We start from the raw sequence: 19508 nt of genomic DNA, 5'->3' as shown, positions 1-19508 counted from the left end.
TTATTTAAAAAGCAGTGCCCATAAGTGCTTGAAGGAGAATTGGCACATTAGATAGGTCTGCATTTTCCATCAGGGGGGGTGCAGGAGGTACATGCAGTGCGCCAATTATGCTTCTTGCGAGGTCACTGGTATCATCGTTTCCTGTAGCACAGCGTACTGAGGGAAATGCCTGGCCGACCACTGCTTTGCACAGAATGGATCACTCCTACGGAACATGCTGTTCTCTAATCCTTTGGTGAATATACATGTGAGCTGTAACATACACGATTCAGTTTTCACTGGCTCCAGTGAGAAAGACAATCTTTTCACTCGACATTCCAACTGCTGTTTGGAGCTGAGGAAAACACACTAATGTGTTTGTGCCTCGCTTTACAATCAGGTTTCAATATTGAAACCCCTGAGATACCATTTTTTTAAATGTTCTTCACTTAACTGTTCCTGTTGTCAAAATCGTTCCTGTCTTTGCTTTTCTGATAATATTAGAGCTTCTCCCCTGGTCTAATTCAAATTACTCTGCTAATATCAAGGCTTTTGAGGTGTACTGTTTAATCCATAACTTGAGTTGAGTCAATCTAAAAAAACAAACAAAGCCATTATGCAGTACAGTGACAATATCATTGTCAGTTTTAAGATTTAATGTCCAGATTAATGTTTATTCTATGCCAGCTTTAGCATTGTTTTCATCATTTTGGAAAAACAAGTGTAATTTTTCTACCTTTATAATATCTACTAGGTACATTTATACTACAGTTAGTGCGGGATCTTAACGGAGGCTGAGTAGAGGGATTTTCAAATTGTTCAGCAGCAGAAGATGGGCCTTTTGGGAAATGGATGTCTAAATCAGATCTGAAATATCACAGGTGATTGTGCTGGCAAGAGAATAATCCTGTCAGTGAACTGAAAATGACCCTGCTGAGTGTCTGCCTAGTTCATTGTGATTTACTCCTTATGTTGTCTACAATGGAGCAGGGGAGACTGGAGCAGTTAAAAGCATACTGATTCGCAACAGGGTTAGGAGTTCAAAGCCCTCATATGACAAAAGCGAGGCAGAAAGCATTTTAAAAGGTAAATGTAAGAGCAATCCAATTCCTGCAGTATTAAACATGCCCGGGGAAACCTGAGACTTTCAGATAAACCCCTGAAACAGCACATACCCAAATGGCAATCTGTTTGTATTAATCAGCTGAAAAGAGCTTGGGCAGCACTGGTGGCACTGTGGTTGGCATCGCTGTCTCACAGCCCTGGGGCCCTACAGTATGTTCAATTCCTGGGGTGCTATCGTATGCACTCTTGGTGTTTGTGTGGATTTCATCCAGGTGCTCTGGTTTCCTCTTACAGTCCATTAACATACTTGTAGTTTAATTGCCTTATGGGAGAATTGGCTCCGCTGTGAGAGTGTGCATGTGTGCATTTGTGTGTGCCCTGTGATGGACTGGCATCCTGTCCAGATTGTACCCCACCTTGTGCCTTTTGCTTGCCGCTATAAGTTCCAGCTCCCCTGCGATTGTTTATAGTGGTAAGAAAATGGATGGATAAAAAGAGAATACTGTGCATTTACACAATACTAAATAACTGGATAGAGGAATTGACATTCTCATGAAGGAAGCCCTGTACACTCAGTCTCTCATTCTCAGAATACACTTTTGATGGCTCTTCTTCTCTCTCCTGACATCCTTTGTTCGTAACAGCAGCCTGATGAATCACCCTTTGCATCAACACAGTGTGCAAGGCCAGACTCCCATATGTAGATGTATTTGCCTGTCTGAGGTTCCACATGTATTGTGTTAAGGATGTGCCCATGAAATATTGCAATGGTCTATCTAACAATGTAATGTCATAGGCAGGTGGCTCTTTTTTAATCCTTGTGGTATTCCACACAGACCACAAGGGATAACTGACATTAACTTCTAATTAATGGACATCTAATGAATGGAAGAAATGGATTTTAAGATGTACTTCTAGTAGTCATCTCAGTCAGCATCAGTGATGCTGCGTGCTCTCTTCCTCCTCCACATCATCCACCTGCCTTCCAATGTGGTTGCTAGAGAAAGAACAAACTTTTTCTATGGTCTTTTTATATTCATTCTGTACTACATACTGTACATTTTGCCATATCTACTGATTACAAATCAGAATTTGTAATATCAATCTGTACACCTGAAGGCATCTGAAGTTTTAATTATCAGTAAAAGTATCAGTTGTAGACCTGGGGAGCTACCTGCCTAAAGTTTGTATGTTTTCCTCATGTTAGGGTGGGTTTCCTCCTGGTGCTCCAGTTTGTTCCTACAGTCCAAAAACTATTGGTAGGTTAACTGGCTTCTGGGAAAATTGGCCCTAGTTGTGAAAGTATGTGTTTGTGTCTGTGTGTGCGCCCTGTGATGGACTGGCATCACGTCCGGGGTCTATCCTGTTTTACACCCATTACGTGCCAGGACAGTCTTCTTCACCCCAATGACCCTGAATCGTAAGAAGGGGTTAGAAAATAGTTGGATGTAATGAAACCAGCTCAAATGTGCATCAAAGGATCTTTAGTGACCTCGCCTTTCTCCCCCGGGAAACATTTTAGTGATTTCTGGTGAGGCAAAGAACTAGGTTGGAAAAGTATTATTAAAGGTTTACTGGAATAATTATGCAAGGTAATAAACCAGCCACCACAGCTTTTGAAATTCACTTGAATAAACAAAAGCCCAGTCTCTTGACATATTTAACACTGAACAAACACCGTGAGATTGATGTAAACTATTATTTTACAAAGAACATCCTGATATGAATCTTTGTGGCTGGCAAAAAAAGGAAATTTGAGCTTGCCGATATGAGTGTCCATCTGTCTGAGAAATATTTATTACATCTCTTTGTCTGCATCTACAATATCTATCTCTTTGCTCAGTGAAAATTATTGGCTCTGGTTTAGAATTCCTTATATAAGGTAGCGGCAACCAATTTACTGTCTAACAGAACACCAAAAAAAATGCCAGCCTTAGAGGACTAAAACTGCAAACGGTTTACATGCTCTCCAACAGTTTTCACATGTATTCGTGAAACAACTTTATTATACATTTCAATCTTTTTAAATTTTCTATATTATTAAGAGTTCATCAATTAGTCCCTGAAAAAGAAAAAAATCATCTAAAAAATAAAGATTTTATTTTCTTTTTTTAAATTCACCAATATTTTTCATGGCACAGGCTGCTCCATGATTTAGGACTGCCTGCCAGCCTCTCCACTCAATCCTTCTGCTGCAATGCTCATACCAGCAGAGAAGGGAGAAGCACTGTGCAGGTTTTTCTGAAACAGTGTCTTGTGTTCAGTCTACTAGCCACAGAGCCTATATCAGATTTAGTGATGCTAATGATGTGACATTCAAGGACAATACCACTATCTTCCAGGCGCCTGGAAAGCAATGGGAGATGTTTATGTATGGCAGTCCCTGGCCAGTTAGTTAGAACTTGGAAAATACTAACACTGTACTGTGACACTGTAGCTGTACTGTGACAGCTCATTTAACTTTGAACAGACCATATATCGAAAGTTTATTTCTCATTATGTTTTTTAAACTAGGGCTCAGAAGAAGATAGGCTCAATGTACAACATCAGACACAGATTGGGCAGCTGTGTGAGCTCTTTTGAGTTCTCCGTTAATTGATGATAATGTATGTGCTGCTGACTGCTACCCCAGCATGGCTGTAACACCTTTGAGTTTCAGAGACTTGTGTATGGTATTTAATACCTAACTGTGGCATGAACACATTTGAACTTGCTGTAAAAACATAGCACAGTGATTCACACCTCAAAAACCTTCTGCTGCTGTGACAATCTGCCGTCGAACATTATCATGAGGATTATATTAAGCAGCAATAAGTAAAATTGTGTTTCATGAAGCTGGAAATTTGTGAAATAATGAGTAAATGACTCTAACAGTATAATTTAAATGTATTTAATTTAGGGTTAAATTTAGGATATTTCTACCTAATGGTATTAGACTCATTTATGTTGCTACAGGGATGACAAACAAAAATAAGGTGAGGATTGGGTGTGTCCTATATTAGATAACTGGTTATCAGTGAAATGGAAAAGAAATTCATTCGATCTTATTTAGGCAATGTTACGACCCCAAGTGTCTAGGGGTAAAGGGGTGTAACATTTAGGATAATTCTTTTGGAAGCAGGTGGGTTTTGGTGAGGGACTAGGAAGCGTGATAACAAGGGTAAGGAACTAGAGTGGTGCCAAAGGAAAGAAAATAACAAACAAAATGGAGCTGGCTAGGACAGTGAGGGAAAGCTAACCTGACTACAAAAGAAAACCCAAAACACACGGTCTGCGTTGTCTTCAACACCCTGACTAACCTCCACTGACTACTGAAAACCATACAAGACAAATGGCACTCACCCGTTCTAAACTAGTGTACTAATACAAAAATCAACTAAGTGTGTTAAGTGTACCCAACAACCTAAACTAACCTTATACACAAAAGTTCACACAAAAACACAAGTAAACCAGGAGTACACATAAGGGAAATTGAGAGTAATCAGCAGGAACAGGGTACAAAGAACACAAAACTTAGGGCAAGGTAATGGCAGAACAAGGATGAACACACAAACAAACAAAAGTACAAAGAAACTAACAGAAAACCAACAAAACAACAAAGCCGAAGCTATACGAAAATACACACAAAAAGCAAAACAACAAACCAACAAAGCCGAAGCAATATCCAGAAGCGACGCGACGCGATAACCAAAACCAAATGGGACCGAAGTCAAACAAAAGGCCTCTCCTTGCTGAAAACCTCCATGTTATATGCTGTATAAGATGTGTTCTGATTGGCTGAGAGCTAATTGATGATGACATCAACTGAAACAGTGGTGTGATGGTGGGCCAATGGGGGAGGGAGAACAATCAAGCGTCAGCAGTGTGGACATAACAGAAAAAACACACACAGAATACACACTGGGATGTAACAGCCAAATTAAAATTCTAAAAATCTTAAAGAAGGTGGTGAAGCAAATGAGTTTTCCCTTTCATCTCTGTCTCCTGTCTTATAAAAAATATAGAATTCTATCTTCCTAGCTACATTGTATCTTGCTGATGAATTAATTTGATCTTTTAGGAGTATGTTACAGTATGTCTCATTTGATATTACTGGTTTCAAAGCATGCACATTTATTTGTGCATTCATATGAAACAATTCAATGTTCTTCAATGTGCATTCCATAAGTGTCTTATGAAGGGGAAAAACTGTTTTCTTATTCACCAGAATCTGGAGATAGGATAAATGTTTTATGATGTAGGGTGGGAGATAAAAGCCTAGCAGGGACTCTAAAAAAACTAAGCCATTTTTTTTTCATAAGCAAAAATAATTGTCTCGGTTATCAAGACTTTGGTTAAAAAAAGATATTGCTGCCATGGAGTCAGATCAGACAAGACCAACTAGATGCATTTCCCAAGTTTAAAGGAATGTCCTTTTAAAAAATAATGTGCAATGGTAATAATGTTCAGAGACAAGCAACCAGATGTATTCCTGGACTCAAAGGAATGTCTTACACAGACAGCCTAAAGCAACTGAAAACATTATGGTTTTGAAAACAGAAGCCTATGAGTGGACATGACGCTGTATTCTAAACCCTTCATTCTTTAGACTCAACAGTCTTATATAGAGACTTAACAGTGTTATATATAGTTACAAACTAGGGGGAGCAGTTGAATAAAATTTACTGTGCTGTAGATAAAATTTGAGCCAGGTGAGAAAGTGCACATGGGTTCTTTTAACTCTCTGGCACAGTTCTGGTGATAGTCATAAATCTGAGTCAAACATGATAGACAAGACGAATATTTATTAAGAAAACAAAACTGTTTGACTACAATAATGATGACTACACCACCAACAGCATCAATGATAATGCACATGTAGAACGTAGTGGGTTTCAGAAGCCTATGTCCTACAGGCTCAGAAACACACAATTCTAGACCTGTAAAATGAAATCACTACACAATGTCTACACAGATCAAAGAGAGAAACAAATCCGCATGCTAGGAAATAAATCGAAAATTGATCTAAATCTCCTTTCCTACAACATGGATACCGATGAATAGGAATCAATTTCTTTATTCTAAAATTGCATCAACGAACAACTGCATTTAGTCTTAGGATTCCATAATACAGAGCAAAATTTCCTAAAATAAGTAAAACAGCAAGCTCACTAGAGCAAGGTTCAGATTACTTTAGCCTGAATTTGGTCTCAAAGACTGATCAGCAAAAGGTCCCCTTGCCTGGTACGATCTTAGAGGAAGTGAAGAGTGATGGGTGCTCCTCCATCTCTCTGTGTCTTCTTTGTTTCTCTTTCTTCCTTCTGTTCCTCTTTTCTTCCTGTCTCTTGTCTTTTTATGTTGTGTTCTGTGGCTGTCAAATGCTTTAATTAACCAGAGTAAACCATTGGAAACCCCCTTGATCATTGTGTTTGCAGTGCCTCTTAGCCCATCTACCGTTAGGCAAACACCTTAAATATTCAAATAGCCATTGTTCCAGACTCTCGGATTAAGACCTTGAGTCCTGCAATCACAAAGTGAACTGCAAACAAACCGCCCAGGGTCATAATATTATAGGACTTAATTAATTCTTCACATTCTTTTCATTATTATTTACTTTACTAATTTAATTTGCTATACAATTCATGCAAATAAATACTGTTGATACCTTCAATATTAAATTTAAAGAGTTGACCAGGATTTATTGGAGACCACAGACTGTACTTGAGATGGTAATTCAAGTGTATAGAACCATGATAATTTCTTGACCTTATTTCTCAATGTAATCACACTTCATCTCAACACACGTGGCCCATTTGTCCTTCAGATTCACAGTTCACTGATAATATATCTCTTCTGACAGCTCCAAAGAAAACAACTGACTTCAAAGAATCAGCACCTTGAAACCATAAAGCGCACAGCTTATATTTCAGATGTCAAACACATACTAATCCATCACTTCTGAGTCTGGGCTGTAGGGTGGATGATTCAACAGCCCAAATCCACCCAGGCAAATGATTGTCTGTAGTACACCTGTCTTTGAAAATGTATTGGAGGGTATGCATGTTGCCACTTGTGTAAGGGTTTGTGAGCTATAAAGACTAAAATTAATCAAGTACCTTAATAGTAGTGCTGTATCTTGTAGTTATGCTGGAGGTACTGTATGTAGTTGTGGGTGTACAGGGCACATTACCAAGACCTGATGAATCAAGCCTGATTCACTGTGCTCTTTGAAGAACCTTCTTGAGAGGTTGCTGAATCAACAAGCTACTTGACAAGCAAACCTGAGTGAGCAAGGCGAACCATGTGTCCATGCAAGCTTTTGGGTTATAAGCTAATCATATGAAAGCAGCGTTACCACCCTGTAGTCAGATCCCATAACCCTAGAGGGACCAGGCCTCAAAAGTACTGGGATGAGAGACTTGTAAGGAAAGATCTTGTGGTGGCAAACTTCCCCTGGCCTGCACGCAGATTTTAAAACCAGTGCCACAGTAAGACACTGTACTGTAGGATTGAGCTGTCCTTTGACGAAATGTTAAACAGAGGTCCTGACGACTCTATCATTTAAGACCCCATGGCTTTTGTTGTAATATTAAGGATGTTTTCTGTGGTTTCCTGGCTACATTACCTGCCTAATCTGACCTATTTAAAGTTTCCCATCAATTCAATTAGGAAATTGCAGTTTCTCACTTCTCGATCTAATCTGCTGTACAGTGGGGCTCTGGTGTATATTTGACACTGTGTGCCATCTGGGAGGGCACTACACTATAGTATTAGATTAAATTAGTCCTCTTCCATATGTAAAGGGCTTTGGGATCCTTTGAGAAGCAAAGCAATATTTTAAAAGTATAATTTTTTTTCTTCAGAATTACTTAGAAATACATTTCTTATGATTCCAAAAACATTCTAATACTTATGAGGTGTAATAGATATTTGGCTACTGGATAATGGTTAAAAGGTTATTTATGAAATAAATAAAAAAGCTACTTCAGCGTGTGGCAATTGAAATGAGCAATAAAAGCTTGCTATGTGTTTGTGTAACACAGTTGTGGTAATTTAAGCAAGTTTTAAGATGCCATTAATACATCTTATTTTTCTGTGCTGTTTCTCCAGTAACTATGGCAGCCATTTTATTCATTGATGAGGGCAATTCATTTGTATGGGTCATCAACTGACAGAGTCCCACTCAGTATGAGGTCAATAATACTTCAATTCTGATAATGGAAATGGCTTAAACTGCAGACATGGCCTTGATTAACATGGGAATTGTTTATCTGTATTGAACCCCACTGGAGACTTGGTTAGACAGGCCTTTGCAGATGTTTTTCTGGCATCATGCCAATAACTCCTGTCATTCTCTACTAGCTCTGCATTTGGTTTCAGCATTATCTGTTGAATTACAATTTAATTGAGCTATTTTGTGTTTCTCCTCAGATTATGTACTGCTAAACCAGTGTTTTAGGTCTTGTTTAAACTATGTTAATTATAGACAGTGTGATTCTATTATCAGTTACTTAATTCAGCTAATTATTTGGATCAGAAGTCGTATCTCCTATTTTTTTTATGTCTTCACCATTTGCTAATTGAATTGCACCTGTAAATCCTACAGGATTGTATTAGATCGCTTTACTCCAGAAGTAAAATGGAACATTTTCAAAAGAAATCCTCTGTATTCACTCAGAGGACACTCAAGAGTCCCTGGCTTGAAACCATCTAGCACAAGAGGAATAACACACTACAACTAATGAAATATCAGGGCTGCATCAAAAACAAGAATGTGAATCTTAGAAGAAAATGGTAACACTTCATTCCTACAATGTGGGTTTAAAATTTGTTCAGTGATTTAAACACAGATTTGGTGTTTCTTGGACCGCAGCATTCATTAAAAAAACATCTGTTACATTACTTTTTTGTGCACACCTACATTGAAACATAACCTTTGCATTATCCTTTTCTCCTCTGCATAAACAAGGACTTCGGACCTTGTTTAAAAGAGCTATAAAACCTTTGTGATGAATGTGCCTCAGATTAATTATTTGTTGATGTAAAACCATTATGGTTGTTGTTAGTTACTTGTTTTCAGAAACCAGGGGAACTGCTCTTTAAACCAGGTATAGTCACAGGCAATGTGCAAAGAAAATGTCTTTTTTTCATTGGTGGATATAATATGAAGAAGCAGTGCACGGAAAATTCAGTTAACCCTGCTTTTCCTTGTACTATAGGATTAAGTAAAACATGTTATAATCCAATATTCTCCACATGCCACAGACATGCTGGCTAGGCTGAACAGTGTCTCTAAACTGTCCTTGTGTACAGTATGTGTCCTGTGATGGACAAGTGTCTCATCCAGTGTGCAGCACTGCCTTGTGTCCTGTGTAGAGTGTAGGCTCTGGGATTCAGTAACTCTTACCAGGAATAAGCATTTTCCTGATTAGAAAGATAATGGATAATTTCTGATAATCCGTAGTGGTGGTATAAAAATTTGTTTGCATTACCACTTGCAATGTATAATGTTGCAAGTGGCACCGTCTTCTGCCCAGAGCACTAACTACTCTCCCACACTGCCGCCAAGAAGGTTATGAGAGGGACTCATAACAGCCCTTGCAGATTCTGCCTCACACGACTGGAGTTAATTAGACTAGACGTAAAATCCCCTATTTTGTTTTTGCTGGGACATATTTCCTTTCCAAACAGCCTTGATGAGAAGGATGTTAAAACAGAAGGTAAACATTTGTTCAGACCGTATGGACTATAGCTTTTTAAATAAACTATATCCTTATTGCTTATTCCTAGCCAGAATTTCAATATAGTTTTCTTTTGCTGGAGTCAATGGAGAGATGGACTCCCCACAGAAACACACTCATATGCAAAAGCAACAGAGACAATATACTGTATGAAAAAGGCTGTTTTAGATATTTTTTCTTAAATTAAACTTCCTGTTATTAGTTTTATGTAATATTTAATCTACAATATGCCATTTTGTATCCATCATTATTATAGAACTATATACTATATGTTACAACAGCACGAACTGTGAAAACACCACACCTCTTTCTCCACAGCCAAAGGATTAAATATGGACAGATGTACTGTAAATTATAGAGCCATGCTCAAGTATGTGTAATCTGTACACTAGATAGAAATCAAGAAAAAAACATTTTTGCATCATAGAAGACAATACAATAGCATCCCTAAGTCATAAAAACAAATGGAGCTGAAGTATCTACACCTCAGGACAAATACGTTCAGCAGGATCTTTGCTCTATTACATCTACCCCAGAGGCTGATTGAGATCTCATAAGGTTGTACAAGTGCCTGAAAAACAAATCAAACAAAGAATGATAATAACTTCTGGTTTAATTCATGGTTTCCAAGCGACACGTCCTGTTAGAATAACAGATAATCAGTACTGTATCATGAACGAAAAGTACCCTGCCTTCCTTTAATTAAATATTTTCTGATAATGAGGTAGCTTTGTCCACTACTGACTGCGTAAGCAGGCAGGGAGTAAAGGATATGCTCAAATAAATATTACAAAGGAGCCACACAGGGAAAATCAGGGTAAGAGACAGGTGGGACTGAATGACTGAGAAAACATGAACCGTGCCTCTGACATCAAAAGCCATCTGAAAAAACAATCCTGCTTTCCCCCATTCCCTTTCACTGTGAATTTAATCAGCACAGTAAATATTGCCCATTCTTCTCAATGCTCATAGCAATAACTGCTTTGCCTTTTTAGCTAAACCCAGTTTCATGGGATGGCTGTAACCTGAAATAAAGCTGCTTTTCTTCTTTCCTTCTTTGAGCTATCGAGTCCATCTGATTAAAGTAAGAAGAGCAGGCTTTATCCACGCTTTTTTTTTCTAATCGCTTCTTTCAATTCAGGGTCAGGCTCAGCCGGAGCATATCCCAACATGCAACGGAACCAAAGCAACTAGTAGACAGAGGAAGCAAAACATGCAAAACTAAGCAACAGACTGCAGATAATAAACTCTCAGACTCAATACTTGGACTCAGCTTTCCAAAGGAAACTGCCTCCTTTCTAGCCTCCCTAATTATACCCACTACAAAAGCATGGAAATGCCAACCTCGTAATTACATAATGCGGCGCATTAATCACACAATAAACACTTCTTTTCAGAAATAATCGCATCATTTAAATAATTACAATGAATTCTTCTTGAATCCAGTCCTGGATATTTTTGGCACCCATTATAGACAATAAGGGATAACTGCCTGCATTCCAACCTTTTCGCACTCATCATGGCTGACTGGCAAGCCGTGTGGAATCACCCTATCGCTCATGCTGTGTGAATTCTAGGTATGCTTTTTTTTTCAGATCAGCCTTGCAAAAACCCTTTCATATAATTGTTTCTTCTGAAATACAGTGGGAAAGGTAGAGGCTCTGTTTCCTCAGCATTGAAGTGCAGTGCCTGTAGGACGGTGAATATTCTTAGCTGAATTAAATGTGGAGAGGGAGTGGAATGCATTCAATGTAGCAGCAAAACAGGGTGCAAAGAAAGGCTTCAGTACAAGAAGGAAATCTGTTACCCTACTTGAGTATAATTCATTTTAAATTGAGAGGTTTTTGCTCCGTTCAGAATGTTGTCTTTTCTTTTCTGCAACCTTATTTCATGCAGCAGTAGTTCTCCAAAACAAAAAGAAAATTATCGAGTGTTGGGAAACTAGTTCCACCAACAAAAGACAAGTGCAAGTTACAAGTGCAACTCTTTCAATGCCAAATTCAGTCACTGATACTTATGGGTGTCACTGAGCCATAGAGCACCGCTACTCAGACAGCAGTAAATTCTGCCAAACCAGAAAAATGTCTCTCTTGCCGTGAGAGAATCCTTTTAAATGCTCTGTTGATTCCAAGGGAGTGATATCACTTCTATAACAGGCTCAGTACCACTGAACTCTGTTCCACACAAAATTCAGCCATGAATATAAAATTAGAACTGCAACTGTTTCTCAGCATCTACAAAACAGGACTGTCGTGAAAAGTTTAGTCTAAGAGAAAAATATTTATGGAATTCTGAGAAAAAATTTAGGAGAAACTAAAACAACACATTTATGCCAATTTTTTATATTGCAATCCTACATAAGGTTTACATATGTTTCGGAGCAAAATCAGATTGACTGTATGGCTAACAAAGTATATCAACAAACAATCCTCAAGGTTTTTACATACCCTGTTCAGTGTTGAAGTGTGTGAAAAGTAAGGTAATGTAATAGCTTTAAACATTTTGTGATCTGATAAAAAGACATAATGTACTATTATAGAGAATACATTGTTTGCATTGGAGTGGGGTTTAATATGTAACATTAGGAAATCAAAAATCTGTTTGTGAATCTACTTTTGTCCGTATTTAATCTAGGCCTTTGGGAAGATTGCTGTGGTAAGATATTGAGTAAGTCTTATCTTAAAAAGCATTAAAAAACATTTACATTGCTTCCTTTAAATGACAATAGTGGCTGTACTACTGCAAATACGATTCTCCTGGGATTTTTTAAATGAGATTTAATTAAGCCAGGAAACATATTGGGGTGGTTGTTAGCATTGCTGCCTTGCAGAACTGACACCCTTGAGTCAGTTCTTGGAGTGCTACAGTATCTGTGTGGAGTTTGCATGTTCTCACTGTGTGCACGTGGGCTTCCTTTAAGTGCTTCGGCTTCCTCCCACAGTCCAAAGTTAAAGTACTGGTAGGATAATTGACTTCTGTGAAATGAATCCAGGTGTGAGTGTGAGTATTTGTGTCTGTACAGTATGTGTCTTGCAGTGGACTTGCATCAGGTGCAGCTGTTGCTTGCGGGCACAGTTCTCTGGCTTCCCCTGACCCTGTATTGGATAAAGAGTTTAGAAAATGGATGGATGGTTGATCAATCCAAGTGTGAATGTTGACAGCACACAGTTTAAATCATACTGAACATGAAATTATTGTAGCTGCTTTAAAAATAAAAAAAACCCACAAAATGTTATTTTACTCTGGATTTTACATAATCACCATGCTGAAACAGCAAGATTAGGTGTGTATATTTTCCTTTATAAATACTGAGGTTTTACAACATGTCAAGTGTGGTTTGAACACACGATGTGGTGTTTAATTCATTTAAATTCTTAACAGAGAGCTCAAAAAGAATAACTCTTTTTTGCATTATTTTCAGATTAATCTTCATATAATTTGTTTTGTTCCATTGGAAAACTGTATCAGCTATGGTGCACGTTCAGCCAAACTCTGTGTCTTTTATGATTGATATGCTTTCAAAAGCCACTGCTTTTCATGGAGTCACATTGACGTCACAGCTTTCCCCATTTATCATTTAATTTCCCATAGAACAAATACTCCCACCATTTGTTATTATAGAAATCAAAACAACACAGAGAATAAGAATAAATCAGTCTGGTTCAGAGGCCAGGTTTGTGCCTCTCACAGGCCTTCAACCCTACTTTAGGTTTAGGTACTGTATGTACCTAAAGGAACATTGCTTTTGGATCTGCTCATTCAGGAAAACAGTGCTCTGGGAGTTTTTTCATATACAGTGTATACATTATATACATGTATGCTGAGAATAATTTTCAAATTATACTCTTCAGTTGTTCAGGAATGTAACAGCCTCTTTTCCTCTTTTAGTGGAGATTCACATCAAGCCTATAAGGATCAGCACAGGATCAGACAAACTTTAATAATCTATGTATTCTAATAGTGAAACAAAAACCTGAAGACAAAAGTGGTAACGCATTCAGGACTATTGTGGATTCTTTATACCCAGAGTTGTGAAGGTTTAGAATAATGTTGTTGAAACATTCAAAAGGTTCCTTGGAGTCCATCATGATATGTCTGGACTGGAGATCCTTGGATTAATAATCTCCTCAGAAACTTTTTTATGGTCTTGTATTCTTATACATTGGACCTGTCCTTTCACACTGTGATGAATCACGTTGTTCATATCTGGCCTCCAGTGTTTTATGGGTCTCTTTAAATATTGCCCGCTGAAGGCCTGAGAAAGGGATTTATTTTGATTCTAATTAGTTTAATTTCAAGTTCAGGTACAATGAGAACTAGAAGACCTTATGGTCCTCAAGCACTAGAGTTAGAAAAATAGTCCAAGTACACAGGGTATGATAATAGCCTGGCCTCAAGATTTACATAACAAATTCCCCCCCTCCGTTCTCCCCCTCTCATCCCTTATCTCTTGTTTGTGTAAAATCATGGTGGACATCTACTTCCCTGAAGCTAAGTGACATAACAGAAAGTTTACTGGTGGGCAGCAAATGTCGGCTGGAATGTTTGAGACCTTCACTATAATGGTGGATGGCTTTCCCTTTCACACATCATCAATAGTCAGGAATCTCAATCCTGACTATGGCAGATGTGAAGCACTCAATCCTCTCCTCTCTTTTCAGCCCCATTTGAAAAAAAATGATTACGAAATCTAGAAATGTTTTCTAAATTGCATTATGCAATCTATCAATGGCCGATGCTGAATCCCTGATTCATGCATTGACAACATTACGGTTTGATTTTAGCAACTCTTTGCTCTGTGTTTTCAGTAAATTACACTATGTCCAAAATTCTGCAGCTGGACTACTAGCTCACACTACACCCTGGCAGCATATCACTCCCATACTTAAAACTCTAAATCTAAACTCCAAACTCACCTTTTTGCGAGGGCATGTTGTCAGATTGCACTTGTTTGTATCCTGTTTGTTTTTAATGTTTCTCTTTTACTTTTTTGTACTTTGTACTAATCACTATGTACTGTACAGTGTCCTTGGGTTTGGAAAGGCACTTTTTTATCAATACAACTTTATTATTATTATGATTATCATTAAAAAATTATCTGAAACAGGCCGCTTTGACCTGGACACAGTGGACCCAGTTCCATGTTATTTTTGCTCAACCTCAAACCAATTAGTTAGTATTACATAAAGTGTCTGGTTATTTGATATATACATCCTGGCAGCTCAGTGCAATTCAGCTATTCTGAAAGACAAAGCATTGCCCTGATTCCTGCAGGAGAATTTTTAAATTGATGTGCTCTGAGTTATTGTGAGAGGACTCATACTTGATGTTTGGAGTCATGATTAAGACAGCCATCCCCTTGAGAATGCTTTGCATCTTTTCTAATAATAAGTGTATTTATGGATGAAGTTTAAGTTCCGCCGCTTGTTACAAGGTTTATCTTAAAAGCCTCCCAACATTTCAATCATAAAACCTAAAACAAATGGTTGCAACAAAAATGTTTTTATGAAGAAGGCAGTGGGTAAAGCAGACTATATATATATATTATATTGTTATCTGTCTTACAACAGTTTACATTTACAATATGATAAATTATACACTCATGGCAAATGAGCTGCTGGGTTTATTATCACTGATATGACTTGAGGTTTAGAAAAAATAACCCTACCTCTCCAAATCCAATGAAAATTTTTGCTGTTATCCTTTATACAGTAACCACTAATTGTAGTGGTTGTTCTGCTCAATTTTTCTTCAAAGGGCCAAATACAGGTTATGGTCTAAAACCTAGAAACCTACCAGGCTTATAAAAATTCCATATTGAGTGGGTATATAATGCGAAATAATTGAGTTACATCCTTTAACATTGTGTAGAACCTTCATGCACATCAAAATATTTCACATATGCACTGTATTTATCCCTTCATTAGCTGTGCAAACAGCAGTTTCTGCTTTCTACAACATAAGCTGAAGCTGTCAATAAAGTATTGTTGCCCAATTTTGGTTATTCAGCTAAATCATCTCCCAGACCACACTTATGCTAGAAAAACAGCTTTATGCTGTCCTGTCAAGCTCAGACCACAAACAATTACATAAAGAGTTTAGGGTGCAGGCAGTGGGGGGCGCCAGCACATCCATTTCCAAATTTGTTATTTTATGTATCTTAGTTTGAATATAGATATTCTCACGATACAGCACAATGAAATGCAAATACTTCCAGAATAGCTTTCCTTATGAAGAATATACAATAATCTGTTTTATCTCCCTCCTTAGCCTTACAGTAACTCTCCTTGCAAACTCTTTTCCAGACTCTCTGTTTAAAGGAATCAGTAGTTTAGTGCCCACACCATTATCTGTAGGCTTTATGTCACAGATTTTCACATATCTTTCTTGTCTTAATTAATATTGAAAGCTGTTTCTTGCTTGAGATTGAAATGGACACTGTACTGTATTGCAAGAGTTTATTGCAGGTCGAAATTACAGTACATAGAAGTAAGTAAAGTAAAATGACATTAAAAGTACAGTATATCTACTATTACAGTACTTTTTATAAAATGCATGGTAAGCGTTTGCTAAGCCAAAGCATTTTCTTTGTCAGTAGGGCTTGAGCACAATTTCTAGGTGGCACTGTGATCTTGACAATCAGTGTATTTAAACTGACTGATTTTCATTTTGCTGCTTTTATGCATGTCCAGGGCTCTTAGAAAAGAGATGTCAGCCTCAGTGGGAATGTCTAGTTAAATAAACAAACTGACAGGACTGATCCAGCCATACCCTTCATTCCATTAAATCAAGCCTCACATCTAGAAATCCTTCTCTCTCCAAGGCTGCATTACTAGATAAGTAGCTGACTGGCTGTCCTTTTCCATCTCAGAACAAGCAACGTTTCTGCTGAACATCAACATGCTTGTACAATCAAGGTGCTTGTTGCACTGGAGTTCTGTCAGGTCTCTCCCAGCAGTTAAGAAGTGTTTATTGGAATATGGAGGGCAAATGCTGAATTTGGCACTGAGGACTGCAGCATTTTTCTGGGTTGAAAGTGCTGAGACTGTGGTCCCTGATAAACCTAATGCAGAGAGCTCAGATGATACCAAATTAGGCACACTGTAGTTTCATCTCCTATAGTTACTGTATAATGTCTATAATGTCTTGTCCCTGTATTCAATGCTAAACATTTTCATCTGCTTTTCGAGGGCAAGTGTTCAAGTTGTTTTTGATTAGTTGCAATACCTCAGATTTCTATTTCAGATTAAAATCACAACACACCTGAGGGAGGATTTCATCATTAAATTTCTCATGCTTGTTGTTCTCTAGAAGTATAAGTAAGTTAAAAATGAAATACAGCATTGGTCATTAAGGATAACGGGTAGACGTGTGCACAGAATATTTTAACCTGACCTGATTTAAAACATCTAAAAAAGTCAGCAGATGTACAGTAATTCATATAGCTTGATGTAGCTCGATGTCTAGTTTAAATAAGTTGTTAGAGACTTTTGTAGAGGCCCATATTTCTATATTTAAGGTCAAAGCTCAATAAACATTAATGAAGAAAAATGTCTTCATTTAGATTAAACGATTAACACAGAAAGCAACAAGCAAGAGAAGGTTTCCACTTTGAAATTAAAATAATGTACCACACACAGGGATGTGAAAGGATATTATTAAAAAATAAACACACTGATTTTCCAGATGATGCCAGAAAACAAAATATTTTTGATAGTGCATTAGTGTTTTATAAATATTTATTGTGAAACTGATAGAATATTACACCCCATTTGAAAGATATATTTAAATGGGCTGGATTAAAAAAAAATCCAAGCAGAACACAATTAATAAGTAAGAAAACAAAACAATTTTAGAAAACAATTTCCATCCCAATTTTATTTGCAGTTCAAAAGCCAAATTTCTATTCACGGTGGTGGTACTTTTTTTCTAATCAAACATTTCATTGCTTTAGTAAACAATTATAATCTCTTTTAAAAAATACAATTGTGTTACTTGCTAGTGTGGATATGTGTATGGCAACTAGGGTTGCAGATATTCTGTAGAACATCTGGGGAATGTGGGAGTTGTAAATATTTCTGACTCAATCCTGTGTGTCTTTTGAAGATGTGGGATCACAAGCTGAAGAAACAGAGGTCTTGGAGGAACACGCTGTCTCCTGTGCTTTCATTGCAAAACTCTCTTCACATGGCTTGTCAGACAAAAATGTACATTTCTAGCTTCTGTCTATGTATTTTCATGACAAAATCCTGTCTAAAAATAAAATCCCAGGGCTCTTTTTGAAGACAAAGAAAATAATTTCTCCAACTGAAAGAATTATTTGTCTTATAACTATTGACACTGCTAATGTGATTTCTAGATGGCTGTGCACACAGCTAAATAAGATATAAAATTAATAAAAAATAATATTCTTATCTGAATTAAAGGAGCATTTCTTAATGAGTAATCATCATCCGTCAATTTAAACTGTCCTTTGCTTTGGAAAGCACTATAACGGCACTTTTTGTGGTCCATGATATCAAATTGTAGTGCATAAATAATATTATATTATATACTATATGGACATTGTTTAAATAGAGTGTACAGTACCTATTTAATGTAGGTAGGTGGAATGATAGTTCAGATTTCCATACATTAAATCTGTGGATTTCGTATTTCCATCCATCCAACCTTCTGCTAGGAGGGAGAGAAAGAAAACTCTATAATTTGCAAGCACATTTCTTGCAAGATCAATGAATGCAATCTAGATATAAGAACTATTCCTATTTCCTTGTTTCTAAGAGGATATAGGTTTCACTGGATACACTAAAGCCAAGTTAAACAGTGGCAAAAAAGTAAAGGCAATTTACAAGCACAGTAAAAGAAAAATGTAATAGAACATTTTGGAAATTGTTGTAATGAGAACAGCTACAGTACAGCGTGTTTGTGCTTCCTGGTGCTCACTTTAAGCTGGTCTGTGAGAGTCTCACAGTATCTCTGACTCAGAGAGAGCGGGTTACTATGGCCTGTTATAGGGAGAAGCAGATGGGTACATCTGTGACAAAACTGACATGACTGATCACATCATTAGAACATAAGAAAGGTTGTGAGAGAAAGCAGTTTAGCCATTTGGTTGCTAGTAGATCAATAGTTTGGAATTTCATGTAGAGAGGGAACCTCTTTCAAATAGCATTGTTTTGGTTTGTTCCAGATCCCGACACAGTTTGCGCCATAACGTACCACAATATTTCAATCTTAAACAAACATACAGGTTTTCACTTGTGCTCTTTAGTCCTTAGTTCTTAGTTTCCCTATAGTACTTAAGTAATCAGTTCCACTCCTAGGATAGCAGCAATACAAGGGGAATATAACCCAAACCCTAGATCAGTGGATCTTTATATCCTTGCCTTTGTCTGCAAATGCACAGAGACAGGGTATGTAATGAGTAAGGAGTCTGAGTGAGAGAGATTGTTGAGGAAAGATTGACTGTACTTCTGTAAAAAAAAGGCAGAGAAAAGCATTCTCCAATATGAAGACTAATTTTATTTGGTATTTATTATTGACGTTTTTCTTTCTGACATATTCCCTTCTCATTCATAATAGTTCAGATGCTGGCTTGAAACTCAACAATTAAATGTTGCTGTCTCTTACAGCAGATCCAGCATGATTTACTACAGTATATGTAGTACATGTCAGTATCCTTAATCCTGCCACCAAATCTAAAAAAAGTTCTCTGGCAAGACTGAAGAGAATTGCCAAGCATAG

Source organism: Lepisosteus oculatus, chromosome 8 (assembly GCF_040954835.1).
Source record: "Lepisosteus oculatus isolate fLepOcu1 chromosome 8, fLepOcu1.hap2, whole genome shotgun sequence".
NCBI classification, from domain to species: Eukaryota; Metazoa; Chordata; class Actinopteri; order Semionotiformes; family Lepisosteidae; genus Lepisosteus; species Lepisosteus oculatus.
The sequence above is the reverse complement of the archived record's forward strand: the minus strand, read 5'-3'. Positions refer to the sequence as shown.